The sequence below is a fragment of the Vulpes lagopus genome, chromosome 10 (genome assembly GCF_018345385.1).
Source record: "Vulpes lagopus strain Blue_001 chromosome 10, ASM1834538v1, whole genome shotgun sequence".
Classification (NCBI taxonomy): Eukaryota; Metazoa; Chordata; class Mammalia; order Carnivora; family Canidae; genus Vulpes; species Vulpes lagopus.
The window spans coordinates 22,600,765-22,615,223 of record NC_054833.1 but is presented as its reverse complement, the minus strand read 5'-3'; the positions used below and the strand labels follow the sequence as shown (position 1 = coordinate 22,615,223).

At 51.5% G+C, this 14,459-nt stretch overlaps 1 protein-coding gene and 1 long non-coding RNA gene across 5 annotated transcripts in view; one reads left to right on the top strand and one right to left on the bottom strand.

Annotated features, from left to right (window-relative positions):
• The window catches only part of SLC22A23 (solute carrier family 22 member 23), a 163,108-nt gene that overhangs the window by 82,764 nt on the left and 65,885 nt on the right, over window positions 1-14,459 (bottom strand). The gene's annotated exons all lie outside the window — the stretch shown is intronic.
• Window positions 6,848-10,498, top strand: LOC121500151. 2 transcript variants are annotated; one of them, XR_005990312.1, is made up of 2 exons: window positions 6,848-8,490; window positions 9,897-10,498. It is a non-coding gene; the product is annotated as an uncharacterized LOC121500151 (long non-coding RNA). The 2 variants fall into 2 exon arrangements; XR_005990313.1 differs by having other exon boundaries at window positions 6,848-8,550.

Below are 14,459 nucleotides of genomic sequence, written 5' to 3'. Positions count from 1 at the left end.
ATAAGCCTGGGGCTCAGGTGGCTGAAAGGATTCTCAGCCTCACGGGTGATGGGATGGATTCAGAGTGGTCACTGGCTGTGGAGCGGAGAGTGGATCCGAAGGAGGGTGAAGCTGCTCTGAGTCCTTGGGAGCCAAGAGGAGATGAAAGGAACGAGAAAAAAGGGGGGGGGGTCGGCTGCATCGCTAAGGTGGTAAACGGCTGTGGTGCACATGCACCGGTCCCCCGTCCTGTACTCTGGGCTGGGAAGACACGGGAAGATGCTGCAAAATTGTCCTCGCTCGGTACAAAGCTTGGAGAAGGGGTAGGACTACCTGACATACCGGCTTCTGACCAGCCCAGCCAGTCACCAAGTCTTCACTGAGCCCCCACCGTGTGCCCGTCCCGCAGCTGCAGCGGGGAACAAAGCTGGCAGGGAGGCCTGCCCCTGGAGCACACCCACTTTCTATCTGAGAGTGTTTGCTGGCAAAGAACTCAACACTAAAGAATACAGACTAAACCTATAATTATAGAAACCATCCATTATGGGTTTTCTAGAATATGTCTGTTAAAAAAAAACTTGTTTTCTGTTGTTACCATAAGACAAGCATTAAGCTGAAGGCCACCAGACTCACTTCGACCTGCTCCACAAGCGAAACGCCTGCCCAGAATATCCGTCGTAGAAGAGCACTAAACCCCAGAGCACCCCTGGCAGCCAAATCTAGCCTGAGCAAGCGGCCTCTGGTCCCCCCCGCCCTGTCCTCTACTTAAAAACACAATTTCATTGAGATTTGTCAATGTTGCAGCAATCGTCCCAGGTATTTCCTGTGGAAGGAAAGGGCAGGCGATGGTCTCAAGTCTCAGGCAGTGAGCACACGGGAGGGTCCTAAGTCCACGCAGACACAGTCTCGGTCAAGCCGTTCAATCCTTTCAATCCACGGACCTTGATACGACCTGTTTTCCCTCACCAGATGCTGGTGTCCACAAACCTTTAGAGAAAGTGCACGTGTAGCTCGAGGGAAATGCTCTTTTCCACGGAGCTTCCTGCTTTCCCGGGCTTCTTGGAGGTCACAGCTGCATTATTCTCAGAGGTTTCGGAAATTCCAAGCACATTTTTTACGTAGTCTGGAAATCAAACTTTTGAGGCAGGAGGAGGGTCCAGGCAGGTGCAGTTGGTTGGCTACTCAAAGCCTGTCCTTTGGTCATCATTGAAAATGTCTATTTCTCTACGCTGTCACCACAGGCATTAGTGAGCCAGGCCTGATGGCACCTGCAGGGCCATTCTGGGGCCCCCTGTCCAGGCCTCAGCAGCACTTGCCGAGAGCTCTGTGGTCATCTCACTCCCTATGCATGTCCCCAAAGCAGCGCAGGTCCACGGCCACCCCAGCCAGAACTGAGCCCCATCTGGGTCACGGAGAGTGAGAGGAGGAGCCAGGTAGTCACTACATGGCTTAAGTACCACCTGGACAGGAAAACATCAGTATTCATCACGTGGACAGCCCAGCACTGGGTTCCAGAGAGGTCAAGGAGACTGAGAATATGGAGAAGGGGCAGGAAGTCACGACCACTAGGTCTTCAAAAGGACAAAAGGTGTTTTCTGGTACCGGGGTTTTCAACCAAACTTTGACTCCTTGGTTCTATGTGATAAAAATACTTGAGAGCACGTCCCTCTTGGAAATCTGCTTCCTGCTGTGGTCCTTCACCTAATGCACCTTCACATGATCCCGGCATTTGGGACACAGGTCAGGCTCCCCACCCTATGCCTGGCCCTGGCCCTGGCGCTCAACCAGAGCCACGCACTTTTCATCATAGGACCCAGAGATGTGTTTCAGGGATACCCATGAATATTCTGTACTTTTATGTAAGACAACATGGGTGTGTGGGTCTGTGTGATAAGCATTTTTCCAGGGGAAGGGCTCACAGTTTTCATCAAGTTCTCATAGGGGTCTCTGACCCCAAAAATATTCAGAGGCCTCAAAAGCACTGCTTTAAAAGGAGCTTTCGTTTCCATCAAATTGGCCAAATTTCAACATAAAGTGGGTCAGAGCGATTAAAAGCTGAAGAAAGTCAAAGATGGGCGATTCAATCTGTAAGATTGTGGGGAAATTAAAACAAGCCCTCCGATGCTAGGATTGAGGCAAAAGGATTCCGAGAGAAAGGGGAGCCACGGGCGGCACAAGAACAGGAGCCAGGCAAGGGGAGCCAGGAGCAGCGGCAACAGCAGACGGAGAGGAAGCTCTGCGCAGGGCTCCACGGTGGCCTAAGATGCGTGCAGCTCCTCAGGTGGGCCCTCGGGTGGTGCGATGAGGGTGCGCTCCTATTTTTACTTACACGTACTGAAACAAAAATGTGTATACAGCACACCAGTCCTGGCATCCCTCCAGGCCCACGCTGCTGACACGTCAGGATGGCTCCGAGTGATGAGCTAATTAACATTCTATGGTCTTTCCCAGAGATGGCTCTATTTTTGACCTAATTCTGTCACTTGAAGTGTGAGGTTTACTTTTTTTTTTAAGAAAATACTTTCTTTTTCCCTTCTTAATATTCCCATGAATCATTTAGCTTAGCTGATCATTCCTCCCGACTCCCTCAAGCATTTCTTCACAAGACAGAAAGGGACACTCCAGCCAGAAGGGGGCTAATGACAGCAGCTGGATCTCGTGTCCCACCCCGCACGACCTGTCATTACAAATACAAGGACCAGGGACACCCGGGTGGCTCAGCGGTTGAGTGTCTGCCTTCGGCCCAGGGTGTGATCCCGGGGTCCCCAGATTGAGTCCTGCATCGGGCTCCCTGCATGTGAGCCTGCTTCTCCCTCTGCCTGGGTCTCTGCCTCTCCTCTGTGTCTCATGAATAAACAAATAAAATCATTAAAAAAAAAATACAAGGACCAAAAAATCACCACAAGCAAGGACAAGAGTCATCAGCTCCCCCTAATTCTCCTCCAACCCTACATTCAAGGCAGTCTCCACCTTGCCAATGCTTCCCCAAAGTTCACGTGTAACTTGCTTATTAGAAAGAACGATGTAATAATAACGTGTGTTTAGGTTCCCAATGTGATGTGCTTTTTTTAGAGGCCCTGGCCTAGCCCACAGGAAGATTTTAATACACAGACTGCCGAAATGCCTCATCCTCCATATGCGTATGTGTTGAAACCACACGGCTTCAATATCAGACCTGGTTTTCTTTTTTTTTTTTAAATACCTTCTTAAATTTTTTTAAAAAATTTTATTTATTTATGATAGTCACACAGAGAGAGAGAGAGAGGCAGAGACATAGGCAGAGGGAGAAGCAGGCTCCATGCACCGGGAGCCCGACGCGGGATTCGATCCCAGTTCTCCAGGATCACGCCCTGGGCCAAAGGCAGGTGCCAAACTGCTGCGCCACCCAGAGATCCCCAGAACTGGTTTTCAATGTATCTTAAGTGCAACTCTTTTCCTGTGAAAATTTCCCTTCCACCCAGGGACACTTCCATATTCAAGAGAAAAAAGAAAAAGAAAAACTCAGTACACCACAACTACAATGGATAGGTGTGGTGCATCCCACTTTTCTTTTAGGAGAAAGGGGCAAATGATACGAAAATAGATTCGGTTTTGCGAGGACGATGGTTCGAGGTGGATTACGGTGCGCTGAACCTCACTTAATGGAATGCATGCTTCCATTAAAAAAAAAAAAAAAGCCTTGGTTTTTTTTTTTTCCTCCTAAGCTTATTTTTCCATTTATCTTCTATACAAAAGTAAAGGTGCTTAGGCACAAAAATTCTTTAAAAAATTATGTTTTGGGGGAAGAAACGACTTGAAGGAAAATTATTTTAATAAACAATTGTAAATCCTTAAAACAAGTTGTGAAGGCTCTTGAATTGGTCCTGGAGGAGCTTCAAGTCTTCCCGGGGGCCCCGGGGGTGGGGCGTCCTCGCAGACTTCCGAGGGCAGGTGGCCCTGGCTCTTGGTTCTGACTCGGTAGGGCGCTTTCTCCACGCAGGTGTAAAGACTGATGCTCTCTCCTAAGACCCCTGAGCTCCGGAGATGAGTGTCCAGTGGCCGGGGAAGGAGGGCCGTACCTGGTGGAGGTGCTCGGGGCATCGGCCCCTGTACCGGCCCACGGCTGCTGCCCCTGCGGCCAGGGAAAGCTCCCGGGGTGCCCTGTGCCTCTTGCTGTTCATAGTCAGAGGCAGTGGAGCCCCTCGCTCACCTCGGCACCTATCACCTGACTGTGCATCCATGTGCCTAACAGTTGACTCAAAGTCCAAGTTGAGCAAGCCCGGACCATGATCTGTGCAGATGCTCACCTACCCTGTCAACATTTAATGAGGAGGGGACATCGATCCTGGTTTAGTTTCAATAATCTGATTGATCTCCTGAAATCAACAGGGCCTTCAAAGCCAGGAGGCACAGATTCACTCCTCCACGCGCCTGCGGAGGGGTCTCCTGACCGCCGAACCCCCTGAGGTCCGCACTTGGTCCTGGGGCAGCTGTGCAGTAGGCCTTCCGAGGGCTGACAAGCAGCCAACTGCTAAGCGCTCAGTTTTCTGAAAATACCTCCTACCTGAGACTTATTTACCTGCTCAGCTGCTCCTGGAATGTGGCCTCGTTCTTAGGAAATCACTTGATTTTATTTATTCTCTCGGAGATGCTGCACGAATATGAAACACAATATGAAAGTTGGAAAAGGTGTCTGGGAGCATCTCTGTAACTGGTTTTCCTCTCCTTGAGCTTATGAGCATTTTATTTTGATGCTTATCTGGTGCCGTGGTAACCGGCGTGTCTGGAGGTTTACTTCCTAGACCGGGGACCGATTACAGAAAGTCAGCGTAGCAAGCACTTACCGAGTGCCTACCAAGTGTGCAAGACACAGCGACGAGGCACTCTCTTCCCACAACGGACACGCATCAGAGTGCAAAGGGCTAGACAGGGAGCTGGCAGATTTTCCCCTTAAAAAGCCAACTATTTCAGGTGTCGTGTGGCCATGCGGTTTCTGATGCATCCCCTTGGCCACTTTCGTGCAAAGGCCACTGCAGATGATAAACGTATGAGCAGGGCTGTGTTCCGATAAAACTTTATTGAACAGACCCTGAAACTTAAGCTTCTCATAATTTCCATGTGTCACAAAATATTCACCTTCTTCTGATGTTTTACAACTCATAAAAAATGTAAAAGCCACTCACGGCTCACAGGCCACATTGAGAAGGCAGCTGGCCAGAGCTGGCTGGCGGGCCTATGGCTTGCAGACTCCAGGTCTGCGCCTGGCCAGCTCTGTGGGGGGGAGGAACGTTGCCCGGACTTCCTGAGCCTCACTCTGCTCATCTGCCAAGTGGGGATAAGAGTCTTTGTCTTGTGAGTATTAAAAAATCAGATACCAGGCAGCCTGGGTGGCTCAGCGGTTTAGCACTGCCTTCAGCCCGAGGCCTGATCCTGGAGACCTCGGTTCGAGTCCCATGTCAGGCTCCCTGCATGGAGCCTGCTTCTCCCTCTGCCTGTGTCTCTGCCTCTCTCTCTGTCTCTCATGAATAAATAAATACAAATCCTAAAAAAAAAAAATCAGATACCTGAACAGAAAAAACTGATCTCCCTCCTGGAGGGGTGTCCTGTTTGATGACGACAATGACACTGACCATGGCAACAACAACGAACGACCCTGAACATTTGTTTCCTGCGAGGCATGTGTTAAGTGCTACCAGCTTGCAGAGCGTTTCATCTCCTCTGCGGTGCCATCCCTTACCCAATGTCCTACCAAGAAAGGAAAAGCTGCCGGCGAACCTCTGACACAGCACCGAGAATGTGATGCGCTCTGGCTTCACCCATGCCCACGTGTGTGTATGCAGCGCGGAGCGGGATGCATTTTAGAACCAATAACAACAGCATCTCTGTTCAGCCCCAAACTATCTGGCGGGCCAGGTACGACCCAGGACCTAGGCGGGCACTGCTACTGTTCCTATCGGGGAGACGGAGAAACGGTTTTGGTCTCTGCTGGCCCAGAGCTGGAAGCTCCGCTGTGTGGGCCTGAACACAGGGAAGAAGGCGGAGGAAGACAGCTGGCACTTTAAATATGAAATCCAGGGCAGGTCGGGTGGCTCAGCGGTTTACCACCACCTTCGGCTTGGGGCATGACCCCGGGGTCCTGGGATCGAGTCCCACGTCGTCAGGCTCCCTGCATGGAGCCTGCTTCTCCCTCTGCCTGTGTCTCTGTCTCTCTCTCTCTATCTCTCGTGAATAAATACATAAAATCTTAAAGAAAAATAAATATGAAATCCAGGTTGAGGACTATGGCACAATTGAACTCTCTCCTCGGTGAGGGGACACTGATCAGGCCAGTCAGTCACATCCATCCGGTATCCCAGAGTAGGGTGTTAATGCAGCAGGAGGTGACAGGAAACAGGGCCCCTGAAATGCAGAATAAAGTGGCAAGGCAGGCCAGCATCTGAGCTTGCGTAATGGGAATCCTGTCCAGGTCATGGACGGAGCAGGGCAGAGGAGGACGGGGACACATTTCCTACCCTTGGTTGTGTTTTCCTGCGTGGAAGGAATGCTTGGGGGTGGAGCCTGAAGGCCAGACAGCGGCTCTCCTGGGAGGAGGACCAGCCTTTGGGGGTGTGCTCGGGGCGTGCGGGCCTCCCACCTCCGCTGGTCGCTGGAAGCACGACACAGGTGCACGTCTGGGGGGCGCAGAAATTACGAACAACTTAGGCCAAAATTCTCTTTCAAGTTGTGAATTGTTTTTCCTCTCCGCATTTGAGCTTTACATCTCTTTCTCCCTATTATTATTTCATCACCAAGTATTAATGAAGTGCTTAAAATATGCTCAAGGGGATGCGATTTCTCTTTCTTCTGTAAAATTCCAATTAGTCAAAAGCCTGCCCAACACGTACCTTCAGTCCGACTTGCTGTGCACAAAGGAGTCCGCACAGCAGACCTGACGCCGCTCTGCCTAGGAACGGCTCCTCGCGTGGCTGGCCCTTGGACGGCGTCTGGGAACCTGGACGGGAGGGGTCCCACCGTTCCCTAACTGCTGAGCGTGCCTCGCTGCAGCCGTGCCGGGCGTGCAGACGGTGTGCTCTCTGCTGACCACTTGCTTGCCTTCTGCAAGTCTGGGATCTGGGACGTGCTGAGCAGAGGGTGCTGGTGTGACCGGCCTCCAGCAAAGACCTTGGGTGCTGGTCTCTGATGAGCTTCCCCGCTAGACGAGCATTTATCACGTGCTGTCACAATTCATGGCGCGAGCAATGAAGTGCATCCTGCCTGACTCGGCCTCCGGGGGCCTCCGGAAGGCTTGAGCCTGGTTTCCTCCAGACTCTGCTCCCTGCACTTTTTCCCTTTGCTGATTTTGCTCTGTACCCCTTTGCTGTGATAAATCACAGCCAAACGAGATGCTGAGATGCTGAGTCCTGTGAGGTCTACTCACTCCCCCATCAATCCCAGGGGTGGTCCTGGGGACTCTGGACACAACCGTCCTCAGCCAATTCATTGAAGCAATGGTGCTGTGCCAGGCACAGGAAGGCCTGGGGGAGGGACACAGCCACTTACTCTCCTGATCTTGAAGCACGAGGCATGAGAAACCAGGTATCAGATGACCTCCTGTCCCATTCAGTGTTGGCCAAGCACCCATCACATGCTCAGGGAGATACTAACCTTGTGATCCCTGCCCTTGAAATCTGCAGTCAAGTGTAAGAGATGACAATGGGGAGGACGACGAGGATGAGGGTGATGGTAGGTGGGGGAGGTGACAGCTAATGCTTCCCTGGTGCTTACCACATGCCAGGCCCTTTGCTGAGCACTTTCAGTGTCAACTCACATAATTCTGACAGCAGCCCCGGGAGCTGGGTGCTCCTACTACCTCCATCCTTACAGATGAGGAAGCCGAGCACATAGAGGGGAAGCACCGCCCCAGGTCCCACAGCTAGTCACTGGCAACACATCCTCTGGCTTCAGAATCTGACTTAACTATTATGCTGCACCGTCTTGCTCCCTGGACACGAGAGAAATCTGAACATAAACAGGCTCAGTTGTACCTACATCTTTAACAACCATAGTGTTTACTATATACTCCTCAGTAGTAAAATTATCTGTATGCATGTGTTAATGCCTGTGCTAGACTCCAAGCTGCGTGGCTGGGCTCCTGCCTGGTGCACGTCTGGGTTTCTTCCACGGCACCACACCTGGCATATGGTAAGCACTCAGGGGCACACAGAAGGTAGAGGACAACCCTTCAGGAGTGCGGGGTCAGCACAGCCTAGAGCTAGGTCTCAGGGAGCACTGAGGGAGGCTCAAAGGTGAGCTCTGAAGAGTCAGAAGAGAAAACAGGTAATCCACGTGGCGGTAGCAGTGTGAGCAGAGAGGTGGACCCAGCAATGACCAGGGCATAGTGCAAGGACCAAGAGAAGACTGGCTGGAGTGAGGGGTGTGCCTTGGTAAAACAGAGTGAAATCCAGTGATGACAACCTTGTATGAGAAGTTGGAGATGCAAACCTACAGGCAGCCAGTGAGGAAGAGAGCGACAGCGTTCAAAGGGGCCATTTGGTAAGACAAAGCTGGGGAAGAAGAGATGGATGGCTTGATGGGCCAGGGCCCTGGAGCCAGGTAAGGAGGCGAGAATCTTCTGGGGATGATGTGATGCCACCCCGCAGGAGGCGCAGCCTGAGCCCGAGGGCAGGGCCAGGGCCAGGTCTGCTGGGAAGACGAGCAGGGTCCCGGACAACGTGCCCTGCTGGTCCTTGACCATCTCAGACACTCCTTCCCGCTCTGACCCTTTAGGATCCCAATCGATTTGGGTTGGAATTAGGATGGGAACTGTGGGGTTTTAAGGACTGTTTCTGAAGAGAGAATGGGTGGACTCTGATAGCTAATTACAGTGGCAGGGGTGTCAAAGGTGGGTGCGGGCAACCGAGCGAGTCATGGTGACACGGACACCCGTAGGGAAGCCTGGGAATAAAATACAGACGTTCTCTATTGCACACACAAAATATGTTTATATGAACCGTCTTAAGAGCTGTAAGAAGTGAGACTTTAAATGACAATAAGCTTCAAGAAAAAAAGCAGAAAAAAATGTAAAATCAAGCCCAAGAGGAAATGTATTCGTTGGTAGTTGCTTTATCCACCCCTATTCATCATGTCACGTCTCCAGTACGCCCAGCTTCAAAACAAACCACCCCCTGTCAAAATATTGCTTATACAACTGCAGTTGGGTCTGATTAATTCTCATGATTATATCTGAGCACATTCTGTGTTTGGAAATAGAATATCAGTTACTGACCCTCAGGAAGCTAATTGCTTTTCCACATATCCTGCCCGGTGACGCATCCAGCTAAGCCACTCGCCACGACGGTGGTGCTGCACGATAGTGAACTTGATCGCGGGGGGAGCATCACGGGCCCTGCGGGCCGGGGCTGAGGCCCCGAGTGTGGCAGACAGAGGAGCTCAGGGCAGGACCGGCTGCGTCCTACGGTGCAATTACCGGTTGGCATTTGTAGCTACGGCCACGCGTACGGTCTCTCTCCCCGGGGAGGGCACGTAAAGCCTCTGATGTGTGCATCTGCATCCGATATACAAGGCTGGCATTAAATAGGACAGGACGCGCATTTCTGCACAACGGCCCCCTGCCGACTAATTACCTTGCCCCGTACACACACAGTAGGTCGCTACTGGCAAAGACCAATTTCTGGCTTCCTGGGGCAGAAAGAAGAGATCCAGACATAAATGTCTATCAATGTCTCTCTTCTGATTATAATATTCCCCTTAGAGGAAAGCACATGCCTCTTCTGTCTACTTGAATTTGCCCTTTAAGTAGTTGGTAGACTAGGAATTTTAAGAGTGGAGATGACTTCATTTGGTGCTGTTGGTATTTCAATTCCATTTCTAGCAGACATTAGGAAGTTTTTTTCTATATTTTGTCTTTGAATGCCTTATAGCCATATATGTTTCTCTAGGGAAACACGCGGCATTTGGGGAACTGAAGATGCTGCAGATTTCATTAAACAATCGTGCCAGTAAGAGCACAGCCGTAAATACTGCTGGCTGGCTTCAGAATACAAATGCTTACTGTGTGATCCTCTCAGAGTGGCACCCGCCAGCGAGAAGCCAGACCAAAGACTGGACACCAGCCTCCTCCCTTCCCTCTTCCTTCCACGGCCCGACCTGAGCAATTCATATCAGCACTGCCGTGCCCTGGCCAAACGAGGCGAACACCAAATTGTGCTGCTAAGTGAATCCCCCCAGAGCTCTCCTCTTCGGCCGACCCTTCTGAGCCACGAACGAGCCCCTCTGAGCCCCGCCACCTGCCACCGCCTCTGTGCTCCCGCTCCAGCTTGCGTTTGATACTGTCACCATGCATCCTCTTTCGCTCTAGAATGTGCCTTCTTGTCCCTGCCATGAAACACCTCCAGCCCTCCTTCCCCCGCAGGAAGGCCTTCCCAGCCCTCAACGCTCATGTCCTTCCCTGCTCCTAAATTTCCAATGACTTTTAGCCTCCCTGAATCAATCTTTAGTTCATGCACTTGTATTACAAACATCCGAGTGTCTGCAAAATGCAGCTCAGTGTATTTAGGTGCAGTTCACTGCGCAAACACCGTGTTGGGTCCGTCGGACAAAACCCGATGGGACGCACATTCACCCTGCAGCCTGGCTGGAGAGGGAAGGGACGCTGATGGTGCAAAAGGCAAAGTCAGGTGGGGCAGGGGCTCCGAGAGCCGGGAACTGCACCCTGGCATGGGGGGTGGGGAGATGGAGGACTCGTTTGGGAAGGGGGGGTCTTGTGCTCGCCCGGGCAGCATGTGTACTAAAACCGTGGCACAGAGAAGATGAGCAGAAGTTTAGCACAGCCCCTGCACAAGATAACAGGCAAATTCACGAAGCAATCCATATTTTAAAAGAGGGAAAAGATAAAAAGGCCTTTTGACTTGACTCAATGAGAAACTGGCAGGATTTTGAAATACAAATGGTAAATGAAGGAGAAAGCATTTCAGGTAGAAGAAAGGGCACAAAAATAAGGGTGTGGAGAAGAGGGTGGGGAGCAGAGTAGAGGGGGAGTCCGCAGGAAGGAGAGCCCGGGGATGGGGTGAGAGGGGATGGGGTGAGAGGGCCCTCCCACTGCTCAGACGGCACCTCCTCCAGTTGCCCCCACAGGGTACAAACTTTGCAGAGACCAGGTGCGGATGCCTCTCCCTCCCTCTGGTCTGTAAGCAACACGAGGATGGGCAGGTGCCAGCGTCCCTGGCTCTCGTGTGGGTCACGTTCAAGGCAGCCCACAGTACCAGAGGTCAGGCTGCTCCTCCAACTGTGGGTTGCAGCAAACTGGTTCAGCTGCAGAGTCGGAGCAGTCAGTCACACTGTGCTCCAGAAAGACCACGGGCGCCCAGAGCCATAGTGGCCAAGGAAGAGGCTGGGGCGGGGGAAGAGTCAGGAGGCCAGGGAGGCGAGCGGAACCTCCCACAGGCGGGCCGGAGGTGTGGGTGCCTCACAGCTGGGGTCCCGTCTCCTCCAGGGAACCCGTGCTCTGAGAGCACAGTGGGGCCCTCCCGCGGCCCGGGCCGGTGGCCACTTGGAGAGCAGGGGACATGGCCTGCCTCTGCCACTGTTAGCACACACAGGTCAGGGCTAGGTGACACCACCACGGGGTCTGTCTGCATCACTGTGCACAGGGAGTAGCCGGGCAGTTCTCCTAGGACTTAGAGGCCGACAGGACATGAGCCCCTCAGCCCGTGAGCAGCAGCATCCGGCAAGACTCAAGGGGCACTGGAACAGGACCTCCTACAAACTGCCACTGCTGTCATTACCCCCCAGGCCGCAGGCCTCCATCCTCCTGGAGAAGCCGACAGCTCCTCCCCTTTGCACGCTCCCTGACGGCTCCAAACCCCCTTCACCGTCTGGGGGGCCATCAGAGTTGCTCAGAGGTCTCCCTTCTAACTCGGGCCGTGGGTACCTCTCTTAAGCTCTCGGGGTGCTGGATTTTAGCAGGAAGGACAAGCGGGGCTGCGGTCTGGCCCCACGCTGCTGCAGCTCCAGCAAGCCCGCCTTTACAGGACAGCCTGGCCTGGGCCTCCCCGCCAGCCCGCCCCTGACTGCGCTGTTTCCTCCATGATGTAAGTCTGAGTCCCCTAATGAGCTCCCTGGAGAGTCCGTCCTGTACCTGGCCTGCCTCTGAGACAAGTTCCACTCCCCAGTGCTGTGTGTAGACTAGAGCAGAAAGCTAAACCATCTTTCTCTTCTACCCAAGGGGCCTGAGCATCTTTCCCCCCAGAGATGCTCTTTCTCCTCTGGACAAACGTCTTCTAATCTGCTAGATTAGAAGCTCTCTGAGGGGAAGGCCCACTTTTTAATGATAATCTCTAAATCTTAAAAGATCATCAGATGCTCTCTGAGGAAGCTCAGGCTGGTGCTTCTCATTTTCAAGGATGAAATTTTTATCTCCTGCTCTGGGACGCTGTCAGGGAAGCCGAGGACCCCGTGCACCAAGCTCAAGGTGTCCCATTTGGCTTGGCGTGGGGTGGGAGATGGGGAGGACAGACGGCAGTTCTACTTATTTTGGAAATTTTAGCTTCTGTGAAAGAGAAAGGCAAACATACCTCGTGGGGACTGGAACGCTGCCATGTTTCTTTTCCCTCAATATTAAATTTCTCTCACTAATTTTACCCCTGCTACGTATCACCTTGAACACAAGTTGAAAACCTAAATCTCTGGGGTTTGTGTTTAAGGCAGAAACTCATGCAATTCGCACCTGAAGTCATGCAGCCGGGTGGGCTCGGATTACTGATGACTGCTCCAGCCTCCCCCAGTTCCCAGCAGACGGGTTTCAGAGGGTTCCTGCCGTTTTGCTCATTACGGTTGATGAATAACGTGCACACCTTTCCCCAGGGCCAGGGAACTTAGAACAGGATCAATTTAAATCTTTGGGGAGGGGGCAAGCAAAAGGGAGAGAGAATGCCTGTGTGTGAGCAAGAGAAAGAGAAGACTATAAAGAACATGATGATGGAGAAGGAGGAGAGAAGGTGAGAGACATAGAAATCCTAAATGTCTAAGACACCGTTGATAAGAAAACAGGTTCTGGCTGGGACAATGCTTGATATGCCAACAATGTACTAACTCTACAGGGCCAACGGGGGTGAATGGTTTGCCCAAACTTGACAAGTTAAGCAGGTTTGGGAAATATTTAGGCGGGAGTTGCAAATGAAAAAAGAATTTAGGTGGAAGCTGCCCAGTTTGGGCAAATGGAAGTGATGTTGTTGAACACACACCTGTGCCGGCCTACCCTGTACTGTCTGACACAGCTGGGTGAGAGGTGAGTGGAAGGTCTTCCTACAGAGAATCATTTCAAAATTATTTCAGTTTGAAATAATTCTCAAACCACAATAATAAGGAATGGATAGAAAGACTATCAAGGGAATAACTTGCACATATCAGGTAACAGTATTTCTATACACTGGAGTCCCCGGACGACCGCCTGCCAATGAAACAAACACTTCTTGACCCTATCAGGAAGTCAGCTCTTTTGGGATAAGACTTTGTAGTGTCTTATGGAGCTGGACCCCAATTTTGGAACTTATTTACTCTCTATAAAATTCCATACACCCAAGGTTAATGCTAATACTCTTTCATGCTAGTCCGAACTCACGTCAAGTAATAATAATAATAATAAAATTAAAAAATTGTACAAACGAGTTGTTTGCCAGGACAGAAAACTGCAGCAGGTTTGTGTAGTAGTCACGGGCTATGTCATGGTGCAGCAAAAATCAGCTCTTAACAATTTCAGAGGCTTCCAACATCGTTAGTTTATTTCTTGCTCACACTACATGCCCACTGAGGGCTGGTAGGGGGCTCTGCTGATCACGGTCACTCGGGACATGGGTTCAAAGATCAGACCATCTTGAATGTTCCTGGTTGACGTGTTACAGGCCTAGAGGCTGTCTCATTGGTAATTAAATGCTCCGGACCAGAAGGGACATGTCAGTTCTGCTTATAGCTCATTGGGCAGAAGCAGACACACGGACCTGACTGATCTCAAGGGAAATTCTGCCAAAAGGCACCAATGACATCCACACTTTGTTATGTGCAGCTGACTCTTTTAAGATGTTTCATATACACATCGTATGTGAAGACGCCGAGGCGATTTCGGGGCTGTTCTGTCCTTAAGAGAAATGGCTGGCGTCTCTAGGCCACTTTGTGTGTCAACACAGGAGAGCAGAACGGGGCTGACCAAGTCACCTCGGTGGTGAGGGGCTTCAGGGGCATTCCCCAATAGAAGGTAACGACAGCCACACTTAAAAAAAGGGTCAGTGCCAATACCAGGAGAAGCAGTGTCCCGGCGAAGGGTGGGGACTCTCCAGCTACACACATGTACAGCAATCCTGGTTCTACCGCTTACTAGCCAAGCGACCTTGGCCAAGTGACCTTCCTTCTCCGTGCTTTCTTCAGCATCTGTGAAGGGGGTAATAGTACCTTCCTCCCAGGGTCGATGTAAGAGTGGAATGAGGAGCCAAGAGCTAGAACAGTACCTG